The 22,815-nt window shown below is 48.3% G+C and overlaps 1 protein-coding gene across 1 annotated transcript in view; it reads left to right on the top strand.

Moving 5' to 3' along the window:
• Nucleotides 1-6,523, top strand: part of LOC142559482 (uncharacterized) — a 150,966-nt gene extending 144,443 nt beyond the window's left edge. Inside the window, exon 22 of the transcript XR_012823131.1 lies at nt 6,279-6,523. The gene's annotated coding sequence lies outside the window, so the exon portion shown is untranslated. The remainder of the gene's footprint in view (nt 1-6,278) is intronic.
• The last annotated feature ends 16,292 nt before the right edge of the window (nt 6,524-22,815 follow it).

Here is a 22,815-nt window from a genome sequence, read left to right as displayed (position 1 = left end):
TGCACCTTCCTGTGTCCTGCAGGAATTGTGGCTGTAAACCCCTTTTCGATAAAACCAAAATTATAAGCAGATCTAAAGGCAGACTCGAAAGGGAAATCCTCGAGGCTGGTCAGATTCACGCTCATGTTAACCTTTGTATTAGTGCCCCGTCAGTGCATCTGATGGATAAGGAATATACGTTCCACGCCTCCTCCTCTGTTCCCCTCCCCCCGAAGGTTTTCTTGGAATAACTTTTGTCAGGCCACTTGCACGTGCCGTTGTTGCTATCACCTACACTATAGTTGTCATTATTGATGTAGTGACTCATGCCCCGTTCTTAGGCGAATTTTATGTGTATAAGATATGTAAACATTTTTTTTACAATTTTTGATGACAGCGCATGAGCAATAACGTTCCTGGTGGTTTGTCTCGGAAAATATACTTAGTCGCAAGTGAGCATCTTTCCTGTCCACGTCTCCTTTTTCCGCAACGCTTCTGCGCTCCCCTTTCCAAAAATGTTCTCTAATGGGCTTGATGTCGCAGCATATGATCTGACCGGCGTTGAACGTAGCTTCGCCTTCATTTACACACCTTTGCGTCTCTTAACGAGATAAAGTATGGATTGCAGTGAAACTAGAGGGCCTGACGTGCTTTGCTGCTCGAGATACACACGTTTACGCGATCAACTTACCGTCTCGGCAGCCATTTTGACCTACCGTCGCGCCGCCTATAGTCGCTGGAATTGCCGATATTCGGTCATTCCAGCGGCTATAGGCGGCGCGACGGCAGGTCACGCTCACGATCTGGACCACTCGGGGGTCGGAAAGTGAGATCCAGGACGGGCTTTAGCTCCCGATCGACACCATCGCCGAGTGTTTCAGCTCAGCTGCGCTCCGCTGAAATCGGAGCTAGTAGTCCTCGTTCGACCGCGCCGCTCTGCACCCTCACCAGAGATCTTCAGGCAGCCGGCACTGGGCTGATTTTAATTAATTTTGTTGCATTTGAGAGAGAACGTTAAATTCTAGTGAGTGTTGAAAGCAGAATATTGATTTAGAGAGCCTGAATTTTTTTACAAGAATGGCCGAAAATCGGTCAGCTTAAGAAAAAAAAAAAGAACAGTTATGCGGATCCCACGCACTGTGGGAATCGACGTAAGTAAAGCTTTCTGCGCTGCTTGCTTTGATTCAGGATAATTAGCAGTTATGTTGACGGTGAATATTTAATTTCTTCATCGTTTAATACAATAGGAGTGTGGTGACTTGATGGTAACGGTAACCTTCCGTGCAGCTCTGCTGTTTGTGTGCGTAATACATAGAACACACCCCGAGGCGTGTTTGCTAGAGGCGTTGTTGTGCACCATTGTTCATAATCTTCGAGAAGCTTACCATTGTCACTGCCTCGCACGGCACATCGCATCGTGGCGCAAAATTCAATTGAATTATGGAGCTGTACGTGCCAAAACCACAATCGTATTATGAGGCACGCCGTAGTTACGGAATACGGATTACTTTTGACACCCCGGGGGTTCTTTAACGAGCACCTAGAGATAAGTGTACGAGCGTTTTGTATTTCGCTCCTGTCTAAATGTGGCTGCCGTGGTCGGGATAAGACCCGCAACCTCGAGCAATGCCATAGCCGCAAAGCAGTCGCCGCAGGCACAGAAGTGTAGATTTGACATAACTGTTGCGCAGAGCGACGAAGGGACAGGACTTAAAGGGCCCCTGAAACGGTTCGGACAAATTTTGTAGACGCGTAGTGTACAGCTTAAGTAAAACATTCTCACCACAATTTAAGTGAAGCGTTACGTATTAATGGAGCTACAAGCGATTAGAAGCTACCCTCCTCCCTAGCCATGCTTTTCCTCCTCAACTCGTTCGCCGAGCGAGTGGGGCTAAGCTCCGCCTTCACTGGTTCAGCGTCACGATGCGACGTCACATCGTCCACTTCCGGTTGTTTTGGAGCCCGCCCCCGCCCGCGCGAGACCGCTCCGCTAGCCGCTTGGCCGTCGACCCCAAGCGAGAGCTATCGAAGCAGCGTGCGTTGCGAGCATTCTGTCGTAGCGCCGAACGTGTCTTGAATTCCGGTAACCACAGGCAAGCTGGTCATTTCGGCAAATGACTGTAGGCATAAACTCAAGCTGATGAAGGAACGTTAGCGTAGACGTACGTGAGCGGCCTGATCGGTCAGCACGGTCCATACACTTGTTGGTGCAGCGTTTAACCAGCCAAACAAAGCGCTAATATTGCTCTAACCAAGTGTAAAACATTTTAAACATTTATAAAAACAACGTGTTCATGATTACACTCCTGCGAAAAATACACACCAGCAGCAAAGAAGAATACACTTCGTTGCTGCTACTGTGTATGGTTGAGCTCTGTGCCACCAGGTGGCTGCACCGTGCAGACCATTCGCATTTGCCCTTCTGCTCATCTCATGGCTCATCCCGTTACGGCAAAGTCAAGCGGCCAGACTCTGTCCCCTTGCGCTTGCGTTTTCCCTAATACCGGACTCGGGAAACGCTATTGCGTTAGTAATCTTCCGGTGTAAAGTGACGGCCACAAACGCGCAAATCCTGGCACCGATCGGATAGCGGCAGTCCGATGCGCAGCAGCCAGTTCGCTCGTACGCTGCCTTGCAGAGGGACACGATGTCGCAGCTTGACATATTGCCAGTCGCTACGTTTGCAGTCCACAGGGCAACAGTCAAATCATAGTGCTCGCGAAAAGACTGAGACCGACTCTGACCGCGGAGCTCTCTTCAAAATGGAGTACGTTGTAACACAAGCAGACGACACATGCTGTGTGCCGGAAGTGCTTAAGTGTACTGAAAAATTATTCTTGTGCATCCTCTTTATGTTACTTTCTTTTCATAAAAACAAATTAACTAACATTCCAACTATTACGAAGATCATTTGTTTACCATAAAGTTGGAAAAATTATCGATCACGCGCCCTTGTCAGCCAATCGGATAGCTCGCCCCACTGACGTCGTATGGGTGATTTCGGTCATATGGGTAGGGGCGGCTTAAAATTCCGCCGAGCAGTGCGCTGCGATCGGCAGCGATGTGCATATTTAAAACCTTATAATAAATTACACGCTTTACGCGGAGCACTTAGCTGTGCCAATTAATGATCAGAAGCACCTACTCTAACGACTCAATACGTTTGTAGAAAATCGTCAAAAGCGTTTCAGGGTCCCTTTAAGCGAGAAAACAACACACGGCACCTGAGCGCTCAGGTGCCGTGTGTTGTTTTCTCGCTTAGGTCTTGTCCCTTCGCCGCTCGGCGCAACAGTGTTGATTATGTCGAACCAACTAGCTCACTGCGGAATTTTCCTTAATTTTTGTTGATTTGACGTGCGGCCGCTTCCGTAGTGCAGTGTCGCCTAGACGCTACGGTGCTTTAATGCGGCTCTGCGTCTGCGCGCCGTGCGTCAGTTGTCCACTCGTAAATTTTCATTGTGTTTTCAGAAATAGCATAAATGCACCGTATCGTACGCTGAACTTAAATCCAGTTTTTGCGCAGCCGCTGTGGTAGCAGCGTTCCATTGCCTTCTCAAGTTGCCTTTTCCCTCGTCAGTGCTCAAATCGCTGAAGTTGAGCCCAGCATCGCGAGCCAATCTGTCGTTGTCAGGGTCCATTGTGACGAGCGTCGAAGTTTGCGTCATAGAATAAAGTACCAGCTTATGGTCGCGCGTTTCTCCTTCCGCTAGCCACCATACTCTCGCTTTCGCTCTGCTGTCGGCTCTGTCTTGGCTCTGTTTCTGGCCGCGCGTTTGCGTTTTGCGCAGAAAAGCCGTAGCGCCGTCTGCGGACGCCGTTCTACTCACCGATGGCGCAACGTCACTATGAGACCATGATGTCAGTACTCCTCGATCGGAGGGCGGGCGATTTGAACTGCGCTAGAGGTACGCGGACGCTTCAAAACGCATTTTCTCTTAAAATAAGTCTCTCCTTGGCACGAAACAAGCGTTTCGAGGTTTCTGGGATGGTATTTCAACAGTCCACGTTCACTTAAAAGTAACCTTTAGTGTCCCTTTAAAACGCCCGTGTATACCTTGCACTGGGTGCACGTTAACCGTCGTTAACCAGGTGGTCAAAATTAATCCGGAGTCCCTCACTGCGGCGTGCCTCAATCAGATCTCGGATTTGGCGCGTAAGGTGCAAGAATTGAATTTTAGAGCGTAATTCTTAGGCGCCCGTTCTTGCGTCGGTGTCCCTCGTAACCAAAGGTGTGCGCCGTGACGGTTTTGACCCGTGGCTGCGTGGTGGTCGTTTCTAGTCTGCGGCGTGGAAACCGAAACCACAAATTTAAAAAGCCGTTTCGCTACATCCTTCTTTGCTAAACTGGTTGACATTCTGGCCTTTCCACACTAAGGGCTGAGAGGACCGAATACAGAGGTGTTGAAAGTGAGAAAAATACAAAACGTTTTGCAAGTTATTTTGCTTTTCAGCCAACATATTAAAAAAAAATGGGCACATATCTAAAAGCGTCTATGTTGAGTGTGTTCGTATATTCCTTTCTCCACAAATATGCAGAGTCTTGCTGTTGCGTCGTAGTCGCAATTGACTTTTTTTGCCAGGCCTCTGTTAATATATTTTTCCATTGAGCAAAGAACCAGTGAATTCGTCTGGAATTGCTAAGCCAGCACCGACGCCCGTGACACTAGGTATGTTAACCTTGCTTCCACTTGTTCTGAACGCGTTTGCGTTTATACAACATGTTTTACGGAAAAAAAAAATACAGACCTATTTTAGGACCAACTTTCGCTGGGTTCAGCCCTTCAGCTGTCACCCAATCAGAAGATGTTATAACGCACCTTCCTGACTGGACAACAAGTGAAGTCACTTGTCCTGAATATTAATCGCTGTTTGCTTATGTAACTTTTCTTATAAGGTCCTTTTCCCCTGAAGAAAAAAAGAATCAAAATAGCTTTTTTTCTGCAGCAGCTGAACATTTTTTTTTTCAGCTGAGATATGTTATGATGCGGTAGCAAACAAATTTGCTCAATTTTTTATCTCGTCATCACCAGGTTGAATGAACAAAGTGTGGATTAGTAGAAATGCAGACATTGCTCGGATGCACAATTATTTCCGAAAAAAAAAGTTCTTTTTTAACCTGCACGTCGAAACTGTTTTATAGTTCAGTGCAGCTATCGATGTTAGTTGCATTCAATATTTTTTTATGAGCGCTACAAAGAAACAGCACCATGCAGTAGACATATAAAAATATTTTTTTTGTTTACATGTCGGTCGGCGTTCCACTCAACGCGAGCACCGACAAATTTCTACGGGCTCGGACTTCGACTCGACGAATTAATCGAGGCGCACGACGTTGCGCTATACGAACGATTTTCCAAGTCAAAGACGGGTAGACGCATACTCGAGTTGCTCGTCATCCCGCTGCTTCCAAAGAATATGCACCCAACGCACCACGCCGTGTGACGCATGAAACGAGCAAGCGACCTTCATAAGAAGTTTGGTAACACCAACGAGGCGGTGTACGTAGACGCCGCTCTGTATGGAGAAGCGCACACGCGATCGCGGTTGTAGACCGCACGGGTAAGTGCCTCGCGAGCGGCGCGGTGACCACGGGACACACGGAGGCGGCCAAAGAAGCCGCGATAGCCCCTATAGCACTCGCCGCGGTGCCGAACGCTGCGATCGTGATCAGCGACTCGCAGGCGGCGATCCGCGGCTTCGCGCGCGGCCACGTCTCGCGGGAAGCGTCCCACATACACCAAATTTGTGACGACGGCGACTCGACATCGCCCTCGCAACCCCAAAATTCTACGGTCTTCCTCCTCTGGACCCCGGCACACACCGATGTCGCGCTCGCGGGCAACGAGGCGGCCCACGCCACGGCTCGAAGTCTCGCACGCCGAGCCGCGGCAGATTATGTGGCTGCTGCCCCCGAGAGCGGGGCGTCGGATATGCCGGATAGGGACACTACGACAGAAACTCAGCTACAACAAGCATCACAATGGGCGTGGGACGATCGCGTGACCACGCTCAGGGACCTCACATATCACTACAGACTCGAAAGACGCACATTTCCGCCACCGGACGATAAACAGGAACGAGGCCGTAACCTTACGCTTACTGCAAACACTCACCCATCCTAGCTCGGCCGTTTTACAGCACTGTTACCCAGGGTTATACCTGACTGATGCGCGTAACGCGTGCGCGCACAGAGCAACACTGCGACACATGCATGCTCTGGGAATGTGCCGGCAACAACGATACTGAAACCGCCGCCGTTCGCGACGCATCCATAACGGCGACCGTTACCATGCGTACAGGAAGCCTCGAGCTCGCTCCTTCCCGAATCCGTCCCGGCTGTGGGGACCGCCGGGAACCTTCTCCGTCGGCGTCGCCGCCGTTGGGAGGCTGCTCTCAAAAGTTCGGAGCTGGGAGACCAGCTCTGTGCCGTCCGGCAAGCCGAAAATGCCGCCCGAGTCCAAGGACTTCGAGCCGCCACCTGAAGCCACCACAACCAAAACTGCCGGATCACTATTTTTAATAAAGTTTATTTTCTTCTTTTACATGCAGAAATGTAGAAAAACTCATTCGAATGCAACGGCCGGAATGCGAAAACTTCCAACCGGCATCTTAAACACATCGGGGTCAGAAATTTACATCTTGTTACAAGTTGCATCTCTCGCGTTGATGCCGCTATCAGACGTATATCGCCGATTCTACCCGCAACTTCAGCACTTCTTGTTTATGGAGATGATATTGCCTTTCTTGTTCCCCTAAAGATATCCACAAGCTTTGTAAACCTATTTGTTGCAAGTCTATATAAATGTACTTCTGGTCTGCCTGGATAATTTACGCTTGGTCTTTAGTATCAACATAAGTGCCCTGGTTGTATTCCTTTCGCGTAGATCGGTTTCCCCGTCACTTGTGTATAAGAATCAACTGATTCCGCAAGTATTTACAATAAGGTACGTGGGTGTCATTTACGACCATGGCCTAGATTGGCGCCCATATATAAAAAAGGGAAAAACTGTGAGAAAAGGGGAAATTGGAGTAGGCCGGCTGACGATAAAGTGCAACAGAAAGTTCGATATGCGTAGAGATACTCTATACTTTAAATTTATCGCATTTATGTAAAACTCGTTCTTGAATTCGGTTGTGTGTGGATCTCTGGCTCTCCAAATTTTAAGTCGCAACTTTTATTCCTGTTAGGGAGACGGGCCCTGCGTCAGTGTCTTGGTGTTCCCTAAGTGTGTGGCTAATTCTTTACCCTGAAGCAAATATACCAGGTTTAGCGTCAAGATTTCAACTGCTAACAGTGGAAACTTAAGAGAATACGTACGTGTTCCAGGGACAAGTTACCTGGTATTTTTTCTCGCAACCTGCACTGTTTTTCGATTCAATGTAGCCTGAGTTCAAGCTTTCTCAGGTTATCTTTACGCTGAGTTTTTTAGCAAAAATAAACGTTTACCTACGATCAATTCAAAGGGTCAGCTCTATAGAAGGTTGTTATAAATGTAAGTTTTGTTACGCTTTTACTGCAGAACGCTAATAGCCCATCAGACTCCAGTTGGACTCCTTTATGAGTCTTTAGACGATTTTCTTTCCCAAGCGGTAGTGCCCACGGGCGCCAGAGCATCACATCTTGTGGCAGCGTAGTGGGGTTCACTGTTGAAACATTCGTTTGGCTGTCTGCTGACGTCGTTGATATTGCAGTCGCTGACAGCATTTAAAACTTGCAGCCTGCTGTCAAACTTCAGCGAACCTGTCAGTACCACAATGCACGAGGAGAAGCGCCCGTTTCTTCGCTTCGTCGCCGACGTCGTTCGCCAGAAAGTAAAAGTCGACACGCTTAATCCACGAAGCCCACAATTTGCCCAAGCAGGCCTTAACCCTTTGCAACTCCTCTCTCGTCGCCAGTACTACGCACCGGGCCCCGTCCGGCAAAAACAGTACGGCCGGTTGGTGGCCGACTACACAGACTGAGATTATTTTCTAGAAGACACGCCGGCAAGTGCCGCATGCGCGCGAGGGAGAACTCTCTCGGTCCCTGTCCGGTAGCCCGGATATTGGTGGCGGCAGCAACTTCTCTGAACTTATTTCGGGTGTCTCACCTCCCGTTTCTCCTGCAGCTAAGGAGCGGTGGCGCGTCACTTGCACACAACACGGATTATACTCCAATTCTTTTGACTGAATTCCTCGTCATTTGCCTTGGTTGGCCCTATACGAATTCCCAGCAATGTGTCATATAATAATACTCGCCAGCTGCCTCCCAGCCCTTATGTCATTTGAAAGTAGAAATAATTTACCACTGCATCGGTCGCCGCACTTCTACATTCCACCCAATGTTAAAAAAAAAATCGGTTTCTGTGGATTCCTGGGCACCGTGGACTTCCTCATAATGAGATTGCTGATAGTTCGACAAAGGCAGCGCTTAATTCGCCCATATATATTTGTTTGTACCGAACCTTGCTCTGCTGGCTGTGGCAAGGTGCCGCGGACAACAACATCCTGGTGTTAACAGCGCAAAACGTAGATGAGACACGAGACAAGAGGACCACAAGCGCTGACTTTCAACAAGGTTTATTTGAAAGAAGCACAGCTTCTTATAACATTGCCCACACGTGTCACAGACACGTGATCGCACATCATGTGAAACACGCACTTTTTTCTTTTTTTGCACTCAAGATAGTGATTGTATGTGCAAAAGCTGAAGTTCTTTTTTTGTCAGTAACAAGGACGGCGTGCTAACGCATTGATCATGAAGTCTGGTAATCTCGGCTTCCTCAATTATCTCCCGGACCAGCTGGTCATTGTGTTCAGCACTTCACAGCGCCTGAATTCTGCGGTGCAAGCTTTAGAGGGGCAATCCCTGACACGAATACCTAGATTCCTGTTAGCCTGCTCGACGCTAAGTTTATGTTCCTTTAGTCTTTAGTTTGTGCATCTTGAAGTTTGCCCTATATACTTTTTTCCACATTTCAAAGGTATTGAATACACCACGGCTTCTGTACACTCCACAAAACGATTCTGGTGATTTATTGTGCACCCTGCTGCTTTATCAACAACAACATGGTCGCAAAAGTGAGCCCTTCCTTGCTGGAGCGGACTGCAGACATTTAGCATTCCCCTGGAATGTCCCGTCGTGCCCCTCACGACAGTGCGAAGTGTCGATTACCATTCGATAATTCGAAGGGTAATCGAACCCGCTGTGTCGAATACAGTAATTAAACCTTTTCATGAGTAGGTGTGAGTTCGCACCTTTTGTGCGTCATGCAGCGAGGTAAACGGGAAGACAGGGAACCGAGGGACCCGTTTTTTGTAAGTCAACCGCATAAAGCCAACAGAAAATTGAAATCATAATGGGAATTATTAATGCGCTAGCATTCTTTGGGTACTTCACTCACTTTTCGGGGGCTGTGTATGTTTCTATCTATAAGCCTTTTACCTCCTATTACCTAGGTCACTGCGTAGTCCGTGGTCGAATGGGTAGCGAATCATGCTGCTGTGCTGAGGGAACAGGGTTTGAAACCAACCACCACTTGGGTCACTGAGTATGTGGCAGTGTGTACATACCGTTCTTCAACGAACCTCTTTCACGCCGACACGGGTCACTGTACATGCGGGACTGAGTGTGTACCACTGTTCGAAAAAACTATTTCACGCCGACTTGGAGCACTGGGCATGTGCCACTCGGTCTGTGCTGGTCTCCAACGAACCTCTTCGATGCCAGCTTGAGTCACTGGGTGTGTGCCAGTATGGGCGTGTGCCGCTCTTCAGTGAGCGTCTTTGACGCCAACTTGGGTAACTGTTAAGATATGTGCCACTGCGAATGTGCCGCTGTACTATGATGAAAAGTATCCCTTAAATTTATTCGATACTGAGCGGAATCCAGCCCACGTCACAAGGGTTCCTCAAGAACACCAACCCTATATACGCATCAAGTATAAACCCCATGCAAGCGATCTTGCACGCGACAGGCACAAGCGACGCGATGGAGATGGCTGTCGCGTTCGCTCGTCGCCTACAAGTTGTACCCCATGCGAGCGATGACTTCGAGCGACGTTTCCCCGGTGTTGACGGTATGAGGGCAGCAATATATAGGCGCCGAAACTAGCGGGACGCGTGGTTTATTAACTTAAGTTGATGTGTTTTACTGTAAAAAGCAGCATGAAATTTTCTGACTGTCTTGCAGTAGGTTCTTATCCTTACACGTATAAAAATTCAATCGTCTGCTCGTTCAGTGCGACATTCGGAAGTACTTGAGTTATGTACATCCAGTTCCGGCTTCGCGCTATTGGCTAGTCGCTCATAGCACTTCCGGGCGACGAGCGACGAATTCTAGATTTGCAGAACCGATCGATCGCGCGGCAAGACCGAGCGATCTGTTCACGCGACGGGCCGATCCGTCGCTCGGCAAGCGAGTGTGCGGCAAGCGAGGGAAAACTCGGCGTTGGCAGGCACGGGCGCGCTACGCTTCTCGTCTCGCAGGCCACGCGCGGACTTCTCGGTAGTGCCACTAGATGGCAAAAAATTTCACACGGCTTACAGGCCAAAGATTAGCATACATAATGGTTACCTAAAATTGTTTTCGGCGCCCGATCTCCGACCGCCATAAGAGAACTCGTACTAATTACTTCGCGCTTTGTTACGCGAGGAAGACGGAGACATGAATAGAATGTTGCACTGCAGTTTTTTTTCTGTAAAGATACTTCCCGTAAATCTAAGTACAGGGCGCCGGATGGGGCTGATATGTTGCATTTGTTTGAAGCGGCAAGAAGGAAGTGTACATATGCTTCTGCCTCTGCGTCTTGCAAGACCTACTGATGGAAAACTATATGCGCAAAAATACACACGAGAGGTACATGCTGCTTGAAGAACAAGAAAAATATTTGTTCTCCAGAGGGAACCGTGCTGTAAGATGGCAGAATGAAAGCCGACACATGCGGCCGCAATGCACGCGCAATCACCGAGCGGCATTACAAAAAAATGAAATAAAGAAGAGAGAGAAAGGCATCTATTCCTACGGCATAAATACATGTCAAATGCAATTATAAACACCGTTTGAATGGTCTGAACGCATATACAAGCGCGCGAAGTAGTACGAATGGCCCTTCCGAGAAGTATCGCCAGTAGTTTCCAACGGTGCGACCTTGATGCTGTACATGCTCCCTGAGAGAGCATATACAGGGACACTAGATCCCCTTAATTATTAAGGGGCTTTAGATCCCCTTCGATCGCAGCGCCGCCACAGTATTTTTCGTCGTCGCGCGCCCATGGCGCGCCTCACTGCAAAGCTTGCGCCGCCCCAGCTGCTCAACCCACTCAACCGTACACTCTACTGAGAGGAAACGCGCCGTCTTCCGACGCGCGAAGGGCAGTGGGCGGATGCGGCGGATGGCATGGGCGGCGTTGTTCTCCGACAGCAACTGCGTATTTCGCGACCGCGCGCAAGGGGAACCGACGATCGCTGCTCAATCTCGCGGGCGCAAGGGTAGAAAGCGGGAGGCAGCGCGGGAAGGGGGGGGGGGGGGTCGGCATTCTACCCTGGCTACAACTGCGTACTTATCGCTGCCGCGCGCGGTCGCGCGCGCCCTTACTTGAAAGCGATCTACAGACGGCTCATACCTGTTTGTGTGCTGTGTTCTCGCCGCTCAGGTTGCGTTGAAGCGACAGGCAGCACGAAAGTCACTTCGCTCGCTGCTGCTGCTGTGCTTCCTCTCGTCAGCGTTTTGACAGCGCGCGTCCGTGGTCATCGAGTGCGATCTGTTCATGTTTGCCTGTGCGCGCTGATGCCATGCTTGTTAATTTGATTAGTAAGCGAATGTTTTCTAATTTATACGGCTGACAAAAATGTTATCCTTCGTATAGCTGGCTGCTAATCGGCTATCGCAATCTATGCTTCACCTTTCGGGCGAAACTGTCTTTTTATTCTATCAGCTCAATCGAACGCCGTCATCGGCGAAACTGCCGATGACGGCGAAAATACATGCTGCTGGCCGAGCGCTGCCGATGAGATAAAAAACGCCCTGCCGCTTCCTCGTCGCCAGTCACGATGCAGCCGACCTTTTTTACCGAACGCACGCTTGAGAGCAGCACAGTACCACTGCGCAAACGCTCCGTCAAGTGGTTTTTTTCATATTTCGCGGGCTTTCTTTGCAACCCAGAAAAAAAGGATTACGTGAGAAATATCGTAAAGGAAACAACTCGATCTGTGGTTTCTGAAGGTGCTCTACAAATCTGCGTATCATACTTCGGGTCCTCAGCCAATAATTAAAAAGTAGCGTAGTTAAACTTAATTAATTAGTGAGTTATGGGGAAAAAATTGTCTGACTTACTATAGGTTATTCTGAATAGTATGCGTTCAGTGCAATTCGCTTCCGACGCGCCTTTCATTTTTATATTCTTGGTTCAAGTTATGTGGGACACCCTGTATACAATATGCAAATAAGAGATAAAAAAAGCTTTTCTGTTGCTGAGCCCAATAAAGGAGGCCCCAGAAGATAAGATCACTGGCACAGATAAATCTAGGCCAATATTTCGAAGCGGGATTTCCAGTAGTCTTTCTTATTACAGAAAAATGCCTACAGGACAACAAGAATTGTCTATTGTCTCCGCTTCGCCACAGAATGAGCATAACGGTGAGGAGACCAGACCAGACCTATGTAGATAGAAGTTTAGCGTAGGTATAAGGCAGCGCAACCTCGTAAAGAACACTTGGATATTTTGTGTTTGGCTAAAATCTCTTTGCCAAGGGTATCGAAGATGTCGGTAGTTCATAGAGTTAGTTATTGCGGAGCCTGGCACTGCCTGCATAAAGACACTCCTGCGAAATCTAGCAGCAGTGAGATGAGCAATCAAAGGACAGTACAAGAGAATCGGGCCGCTTATCAATGCCTTGGCTGGATAATTTGCAATTTCATTTATAATTAGTCCTTTATGGCAAGGCAGCGAAATCAAACGCACCCTTCTGAAGTACTCAGGTACCAATGAATGAAACGTCCTCATTAAGCGAGAGTCACGAGGAGAAGTAAGGGATGAGCACAATGATAATGATTCGAAGCCTATCACGGCTGGCGTAATTTATGGGCCTAATTTGCGTAGAGCCAGACCCACTGCCATGAATTCGGCTAAAAAGATGGGTATAAAGTCTGGCAGTCGAAGAGAAAATGTCCAATCAAGAATCGGGGAAAATATACCTACACTTGGCTTTTCTTCACATTGTGAAGCATCTGTCGCAGTTAGGATGTTTGTTTGAAGGTTCTGCAGATTATCTTGTAATGGACCGTCTAGAATGCGATGTGGAAGTAATTTTGCATTATTAGGAAAAATATCATCAATTGAATATCCGTGGTAACAGCTCTGTCGGGAAACGGAAGCACATCGCATATGCGCACGTCCAAAGGGTCAAGTACTTTTTGCACGAATGTAATTTGCGGAGTATGTAATCGCGGCCATATACCACCAAAAACTATACAACGTGGGAAATAAATATTGTTTGAGAACATCGGGCAGCGGTGATTCATAAATTCTCAAGAACGTCTGCAATGTCATAAGGCGGAACCTGCACGAAAGATAAGCCCCCTCCCCCCCCCCCAACACGGGATTCTAGATAAATAACAATTTGCAACAGATTTAGGTAGCCTGTGCGACGCCTGTTTCTCGAAGCTCGACCGGCGTTACTATTGGGTAGCGTGGCGTTGTCGGCGGGCTGCAGGCGTCCGGTAGACCATGGCGACCAGGCAGGGACGAGCCGATTTCTAGTGCGAAACTTGCACTGTTTATTCAATGGTTTGTGAAGGATGAAAAGAAGAGAATGAAAGAATTGAAAAAGTACATTGCAGGGCCCCTAAAATAGGCCCACTAATATTGTAGGCGGGATCTTGCTTACGTCAACGTCACGTGACATGCACTGAGTCTGGTCGGGGATAGGCGGCTGATCCCTGCTCCCAGGTGAGTTTGCACAGACTTGCCTCCTCTGGCGGCAACCCGCGGGTCCTGTTTGGTTAGCGGAAAGCGTTCTCCCCTGGAGTTGGACAGTGCGTGGAAAGGGTTCTCCCCTTGGTCGCACACACAAAGGGGCCTGTCATCACTGCGGGGCGCCTTCCAGACTGGCAACCACACGAGACAACCATGGCAAATTAGGAATCCATCATCCGTTTCGGTTGAGCAGGGTCTTTCAAGCATCATTTTTGCCCGGGGTGTTACACGACCACCGTAACAGGATCTCCGGCGGGGTAGGAAGATCCCGATGCGTAGGGGCCAGCAACCACTGGGCGAGTGATCGGCGTTTCAGCAGCAGAATTTCCCTCAGGGGTGACGAACCCTTGGTTCGTAGCTGGTAGATTCCTAGGAGTCGTTCATCAGTCCCCGTGGCGCTCTTGTGCCTTTTCTCCCTGGTCCGGTGCGGTGAAACTGGACTTGCAAATCGGTGGCGCAGCTTTTCGTCTCCCGTTTGGGCAAGCAATGCCTCCAGAACAGTGCCGGACCCACAACCACAAAGAAAGCGAGCACAAGTCCACCATCTCCCAAGACACACCAGGCTTTACAAAAAGAAACCCGCTACTGCTTTCCCATCCCTTCCGCACGTCCTCACCCCCCCCCCCTCTAAACACTAAAACAGCCATCTCTTGAAAGCGTTATGACGTGGTTACTAAAATCAGCTACCAGTCAACTACAACTTCGCGATAATAAAAAAGAAACGTATGAAAAAAATGCAAACGTAAAAATGCCACGGAAACCAAAGTGAGCATGAGGCTTTCGCTACTCTGGGGGCAACTACTCAGACCGTCGGCATTGCTGTTAAGTTTACCCTTGTAGCGAATATCGAAGGTGTACTGTTCAAGAGCCAAGCTCCATCGCAAAAGACGGCCGTTTTTCGTAGACATGGACTGCAGCCATGTGAGGGGACAGTGGTCACTCTCTATGGTGAACTTTGAACCAGCGATATAGCAAGCTAGCTTCTGCACCGCCCATATTACGCAGGCGCATTCCTTTTCTGGTGCACTGTATGCTTCCTCAAGAACTGAAAGCTTTCTACTGGCGTACGGTACGGGGTGTTCGTTTTCGTTATCTCTCTTTTGACAAAGCACCACCCCCATACCCCTGTCGCTTGCATCACACTGAAGAATCAATGGCTTAGAGTAGTCGGGCGCGTTCAACACTGGCTGACTCGTTAGTGCTTTCTTCAACATACTAAAAGCCTTTTCTTTTTCGTCATCCCACTTTACCGTTTGCGGGTCTGTTTTCTGAGAGCATCTGTTAAAGAACTTGTAATCTCGGAATAACGCGGGATATATCTTTGGTAAAAACCTGCCAAGCCAAGGAATGACCTGATGTCCCGCTTGGTGCGTGGTTGCGGGAAGTTGTCTATTGCGGTCAGTTTAACCTCGGAAGGCCGACGATGGCCTTGCCCTATTACATGACCTAGATAAACTACCTCCGCACGCCCCAGTTGGCATTTGGGAGCCTTGACAGTTAAGTTGGCCTCTCGTAGACAACACAACACGCTTCGCAGCTGTTGCATATTGTCCGCCCATGATGAAGAAAAAATTGCTATGTCATCGAGTTACGGAAGTGCAAAGTCCTCCATTCCCCGTAGCACCTGGTCCATAAGGCTCGATAAACCATAGGGAGCATTCTTCAATTCAAAGCTCGGGAATTTCGGCCTGAAGGTTCCCATCGGGGAAATAAACACCGCAAGCCTGCTTGCCCTCTCGGTCAACGGAACCTGCCCTCTGACTAAATCGAGCGTAGAGATGAAATTAGCACTGCTCACTTTCAGGAGGCATTACGGAATCAGGGGGTTGACGAGCCGTATGGAAAAATACTGAAAGATATCTATAGCGGCTCCACAGCCACCGTAGTCCTCCATAAAGAAAGCAACAAAATCCCTATAAAGAAAGGCGTCAGGCAGGGAGATACGATCTCTCCAATGCTATTCACAGCGTGTTTACAGGAGGTATTCAGAGAACTGGATTGGGAAGAATTGGGGATAAGAGTTAATGGAGAATACCTTAGTAACTTGCGATTCGCTGATGATATTGCCTCGCTTAGTAACTCAGGGGACCAACTGCAATGCATGCGCACTGACCTGGAGAGGCAATGCAGAAGGGTGGGTCTAAAAATTAATCTGCAGAAAACTAATGTTTAACAGTGTCGAAAAGAACAGCAGTTTACGATAGCGAGTTTCCAGCGAGGCACTGGAAGCGGTAAGGGAATACACCTACTTAGGACAGGTAGTGACTGCGGATCCGGATCATGAGACTGAAATAATCAGAAGAATAAGAATGGGCTGGGGTGCGTTTGACAGGTATTCTCAGATCATGAACGGCAGGTTGCCATTATCCCTTAAGGGAAAAGTGTATAACAGCTGTGTCGTACCAGTACTCACGTACGGGGTAGAAACCTGGAGGCTTAGGAAAAGGGTTCTACTTAAATTGAGGACGACGCAACGAGCTATGGAAAGAAGAATGATTGGTGTAACTTTAAGGGATAAGAAAAGAGCAGTTTGGGTGAGGGAACAAACGCGAGTTAATGACATCTTAGTTCAAATCAAGAAAAAGAAATCGGCGTGGGCAGGACATGTAATGAGGAGGGAAGATAACCGATGGTCATTAAGGGTTACGGACTGGATTCAAGGGAAGGGAAGCGTAGCAGGGGGCGGCAGAAAGTTAGGTGGGCGGATGAGATTAAGAAATTTGCAGGGACGACATGGCCACAATTAGCACATGACCGGGGTATTTGGAGAAGTATGGGAGAGGCCTTTGCCCTGCAGTGGGCGTATCCAGGCTGATGATGATGATGACTTTCTCAAGCCTTTCCTCGATATGCGGTATTGGGTAGGTCTGGTCCTTCGTGATTAAGTTGAGCCGGCGGTAGTCGATACTCGGTCGCGGCTCCTTTCCTGGGAGATCAACCAAGATAAGAGGCGAGGTATAGTCACTCTCTCCTGGCTAGATTACACCTAGCTCTAACATCTTCTTTACTTCAGCGGCAATGACTTGACGTTGACGAGGTGAAACGCGATAAGCTTTCGAACGAACTGGGTCCGATGAGGTTAACTCGATATCGTGAACGATCGCAGTGGTTCTGCCAGGTGTGTCTGAAAATATGTCTTTACATTCAAACACGAGTTCCCTCAGTTCGACCCTTTCATTGGGATTCAACTCTGCCTGCTCTACTAGCTTATCAATGGTCTCGTGAATGTCTTTTGCCCCCGTTATTGATGTTAACTCCGGAAAGTCGACAGGCATCGCCTCAGGTTGGTTAAGGGACATGTTCACAATGGCCTCCCTCTACCGTAGGGTTTAAGTAGATTGCTGTGGTACATTTGGGGTGTCCTTCGTTTTCCCGGTACCGTGATTACGTAGTTTGTTTCGGATAATTTCTGAATTATGTCAACCGGTCCTTCCCATTGGACCTGTAGTTTGTTTTTCAATGAGGGTGTAAGGATCATTACCTTTTCCCCAACTTCAAAGCGTCGCGTTCGAATCGTCCTGTCATAGTAATGCTTAGCATTGCTTTGGGCCTTGCGCATTTCCTGCACTGCTAATTCTTGAGATGTGTGCAGTCGGTCTAACAGCTCTAGCACGTAGGCCACGACCGAAGGATCGTCCGCCTGGCCTTCCCAGGCTTCTCGAACAATGCGAAGAGGGGACCGAAGGCAGCGACCGGAAACGAGCTCTGAAGGTGAAGAACCTGTTGACTCGTGCGGTGCAGTTTGAAGCGCGAACATTGCTGCAGGCAAGCAAACCTCCCAATCGGCTTTGTGCTCATAACAAAGGGCTCGCAAAAGCCGTTTCATGACTGAGTGGACTTTCTCTACCGCGTTTGACTGCGGGTGGTACACTGAGCTATGAATAATTTTAATACTGCACGTTTCCAGAAGCGTCGAGGTCAGTGCATGCGCTCGTAAAGACGGATCCTTGATCTGACTGGATTTCTGTGGGAAACCCTACTCGCGCGAAGATAGACAAAAGCGCGTTGACGACCTCCACCGAGCTTAGTTCTTTGAGGGGCACTGCCTCTGGTAATTTCGTTGCGGGGCATAGTACAGTGAGAATTTGCCAATATATAGCCAGACTGCGTTGCAGGAAGTGGTCCCACTGTGTCTATTATGAGCCTGCGAAACGGCTCCGTGGTAATGGGAACAAGTTTCACTGGCGCTTTAGCCCTATCTCCGGGCTTGCCTATGCGTTGACATGTGTCACAGCCTCTCACGAATGCTTCCACTTCCCGAAAGCCGGGCGAATAAAATTCCTGCTGTAAGCTGTCCTTTATTTTCTGAATGCCCAGATGCCCTGTACAAAAGCCCCCGTGAACCAGGTGCATGAGCTGCTCACGATAGGGATGCGGCACCACGAGTTGTTCGAATGCACTCCCTTTCGACTGGCGTACTTTCTATAGAGGACGCCTGCCCTCTTGAGGAACTTTACGTTCTGTTTGGCCACACATTCTTTCGCGTCTGGCCTTAGGTTTCGCAGGGTGGAATCTTTTTCCTTCAGCAATCAGTGTGGCAGGGCTTCCATGCAATAACTTTTTTCTGCATTCTGCCTCTCAGAGATTTCAGGCTCCGGTGCCTTCCTGACCTCTTCATTAGCTAGTGTACTTTCCGCAATATCCCTTATAGGGCTGACCTGTTTGGTGCTGGTTCACGAATCCTCAGTCAAACCTGTTTCCTCCACCACTGGACATTCGTACACTGCCTTGGCCGCGAACTGCCTTGCTTTGGAACGAGTTAGGGCTTGCACTATTCCTTCACTAAACCCGATTCCCCTGTGTCGCAGCAAATACTCAGATTTATTAGAAAACAAATATGGATGCTGTGGCAGGAGATGTGCCGAGACGGCGGCTTCAGTGTCCAGTACTCTAAAAGGGCCTTCGATACAAATCTTTGCCACAGGGAGACAAACACTGGAGGCCTCTACGGGTTGCCTAATCGAAGCACATTCTCCCGTGAACTGGCCTTCATCTACGTACGACGGGTGCACCACGTCCATCGTGGCTGCCGAGCCGCGGAGCACCCGACACAGTTTGCCGTTTACCACGGGGTCTCGAATGTACGGTTCCAGCAATTTCAAATTTTCCTCGTTACTAGGTAGTGACATAAACACTAGTTTGGGATTTTGGCACCCCACGGAGACCTGCCCCGTTTGCTGGCAGTTGTAGCAAACTGCTGATTTCTTTGCCTCGAAAGCTTTTTTCGTTTGCCTTTCTGCCCTCTGTTCGAGTGACTCCTCCTTTCCCTTGCTGTTCTCGTCACTAATTTTCACCGAATCTGACCTTTCCTTGGATTTATACTCACTCGACTTTGACCATCGCTCTGGCTTGCTGGGTCTGTATTTATTAATCTCCTTCTTAGGAGCTTCGTTGCCTTCGAACGCACGGTGAGTTACGTACTCCTCAGCGAGATCGGCCGCTGTCGTGATAGTGATAGTGTAGAACTGTTATAAAGCAACGCACTGCATTGTCTTTTCGGCGTCGCCGAGTGCACCCTCTTCTCTGAGCCATTCTTTCAGGTTTACCTCCAAGGTGTGTGCGAAATCTGAGTATGACTAACTTTTGGTCTTCTCGACCTACCTGAATTTTCGCCTGAATGCTTCTGCTGATAATCTATACTTTTTTAAGCAGATTCACTTTGACTTTATCGAAGTCCTCTGCTTCTTCTTTCCCCATGCGGGCAATGATATCAGCTACCTCACGTGGCAGCAACGTAAGCAATCGTTGCGGCCACGTGTTTCTCGCGAATTTTGCCTTCTCACACGTGTGCTCAAATTGCACCAGAAAAAGACCTATGTCCCCTCCTTCTTCGTAGGGTGCCATCAAGTCTGTCATTCTGAGCTCGCTGTCTCGTACCTCCGTGCTAGGTCTTTCAGTATCTTGAGCCTTCAGAAACTTAATATCTAGGCGCCTCATTTCGAGTGCGTCGCGTGCTGCCCCCTCGCGCTCTTCTTTTTCTTCTAGGCGCTTACGCTCTTCCTCCTTATCCGCAAAGCTCTCTAGGCATTCCTTCAGTGTATCATCGTCTGCCCCGCTCGCTTCGATCGCCTCAATGATATCCGGCTTTCTCTTTGATTCGGCTATTTGGAGGCCCAATTCTCTGGCCAAGCGAAACAATTCCGGCTTCTTTAGTGCCTTCAAGTTCATGGCTGCCCTTAGTGCTGGTAACTCTTCACTCTGTAACAACTTTGACGTTCTCAAAACTTCCGTCCACGGTTAAACAAAATTACTGCTGTGTACTTCCCCCCAAAAATACGTAAAGCCAAGTGATATCTTAGTGAAGAAAGGCCGTGCACTCACCATATGCAGTCATGAATCATGACACCTTCCTTCCGAACGTTGCCACCATGACGAAGAGGAGACGATCTCTTATATGTCGTCCAAAGTTGCGGTCTCCAGGGTTGTGTCCCTCTGCTGCCAACTAGTTGTTGCGACGCCTGTTTCTCGAAGCTCGACCGGCGTTACTATTGGGTAGCGTGGCGTTGTCAGCGGGCTGCAGGCGTCCGGTAGACCATGGCGACCAGGCAGGGACGAGCCGATTTCTAGTGCGAAACTTGCACTGTTTATTCAATGGTTTGTGAAGGATGAAAAGAAGAGAATGAAAGAATTGAAAAAGTACATTGCAGGGCCCCTAAAATAGGCCCACTAATATTGTAGGCGGGATCTTGCTTACGTCAACGTCACGTGACATGCACTGAGTCCGGTCGGGGATAGGCGGCTGATCCCTGCTCCCAGGTGAGTTTGCACAGACTTGCCTCCTCTGGCGGCAACCCGCGGGTCCTGTTTGGTTCGCGGAAAGCGTTCTCCCCTAGACTTGAACAGTTCGTGGAAAGGGTTCTCCTCTTGGTCGCATACACAATGGGGCCTGTCATCACTGCGGGGCGCCTTCCAGACCGGCAACCACACGAGGCAACCATGGCAAATTAGGAATCCATTCTCCGTTTCGGTTGAGCATGGTCTTTCGAGCATCCTTTTTGCCCGGGGTGTTACACGCCAACCGTAACAAGCCCTAAACATAAACGTAATGCTTCCCTTTCAAAGAGCTTCAGAGGACGGGGCTGGTAGGCTGGAGCTCCAGGGAAGAGCACACAACCGAATTTTAATACAGGACGAACGTACATATGATATATCATTAGTAGTGTCATGTCATGTATCATTAGCACGCAACATGCCAATTTCATGGATACCTTTCCAGTCACGTGATCTATGTGTGGGCGCCAGTTGAGAGAGGCGTTATAAATCATTACAAGGTATCTAAAAGACTCTAACTGTTGTATGTCTTGAATGCTGTGTCACGCTGATGACGCGCAAGCCGTTTTTGACATGCAAGTACCGGGCTCGCAGAGAGAGAGAGAAAGAGAGGCAAAGGAAAGACGGGGAGGTTAACCAGAGATTATCTCCTATTGGCTACCCTGTACCGGGAGAGGACCAAATGGATGCGATAGGTGAGAGAGAGAGAAAAAGAATGAAAAAAAAACCAGACACGCACATACACACGATACAGAACTGTTTCTGTGGGCACTGTCACGCAATCTGCGAAGGCAAGACGGATGACGTTCATTGTTGTGGAACAAGATAAGCCCCAAAGGGGTGTAAATTTCTTTGAGAGTGTTCAGGGGAGGCGCTCATTTCTTGCGGGGTCAAAACAATAGAGCTAAGTACGTTGGTAGGTAGCACCTTCCTAGCACGAAGACATATGCGAATGAAGCACGCTTGCTTTTTTATTAGATAATCGTAATGCCTAATATCACATTCATACTTGACTTGATTAATATAACGCTTATATATACCTGCGGAAATCTGATCATTTTTCATATTTGTAGGGCATTGATCATGGAGAAGCATTTTCCAAGCAGCTTTTCTTATTCTATAGTCACACATACACTCATCATTCCACCAACGACAAGCGGCGCCTTTAGCCGAAGGGATGACAAATTCAGTTTGCTTCCGGGAACCCTCTAGAACCGAATGAATGGCTGAAGCGATTTCCTTATCATTGGTATTGGCAAGTTTCGAAACGACTGAACGCTAGGAAGTCTTATATTTATTGTGGTTCACAAATGTGCATGCCTGGTATTCTAAAGATGTTATTGGGCAAATTATTTCGAATGACAAAGGAAAATGATCACCGTTGGTTGCTGAGTCAAGCGCTAACCACGACGAAACATTGATGCAAGCTCAAGAAAATGTTAAATCTAACACTGAACGAAAGTGACCACTAGCAAATGTTACATGTCCTGTGTTCTGACATGAAAGGTGACCATAAGGTGACTATAGTCGCTTACCACACAAATCTGTTTTTAGCCTCCACGACACGTGATGCCAATTAAAAACCCCTCCAAACAAAATTTCTTTCCTACAAGCACCACAGCCTTACCGAGTTGACGCGTATTTTGCACACCGGTGGGGAAATAAGCACTTATAATTGAAAATGGATGATACCCAGAGATACATAAATCTATTGCCAAATTTCGCCATTGGAGTTCATGATTTGAAAAGAAGTTTTTGCCTAGTGACAAATTTTCCTGTAAACAAGTATCAATAATCCTCCACCTTTCATATGAAATTTTTTCTCTGGTGAAAGCGAAGTTTTTTGAAGAAGTATATCATTTAGGTCAAGTTGATTAGATAGGTAATATAAACATGTTAAAGCTGAGAATATAGAGCGACAGTTGCACTGCAGTACTTTCAAGTGTCCAACTGTGTTGATCGCACAGAGGAGGCAACTGCCGCCTTTAGAATACTTTGTTTAATCATAGGCGATGGTTGACTATTTCATCTTTTGTTTTCGTAATAATAGAAATTCGGGATCCCATGTGTTTGGGAGCTCGAGCGTCATGTTCCTTATATCTGTAACAC

Source organism: Dermacentor variabilis, chromosome 1, assembly GCF_050947875.1.
Source record: "Dermacentor variabilis isolate Ectoservices chromosome 1, ASM5094787v1, whole genome shotgun sequence".
Classification (NCBI taxonomy): domain Eukaryota; kingdom Metazoa; phylum Arthropoda; class Arachnida; order Ixodida; family Ixodidae; genus Dermacentor; species Dermacentor variabilis.
The sequence above is the reverse complement of the archived record's forward strand: the minus strand, read 5'-3'. Positions and strand labels throughout refer to the sequence as shown.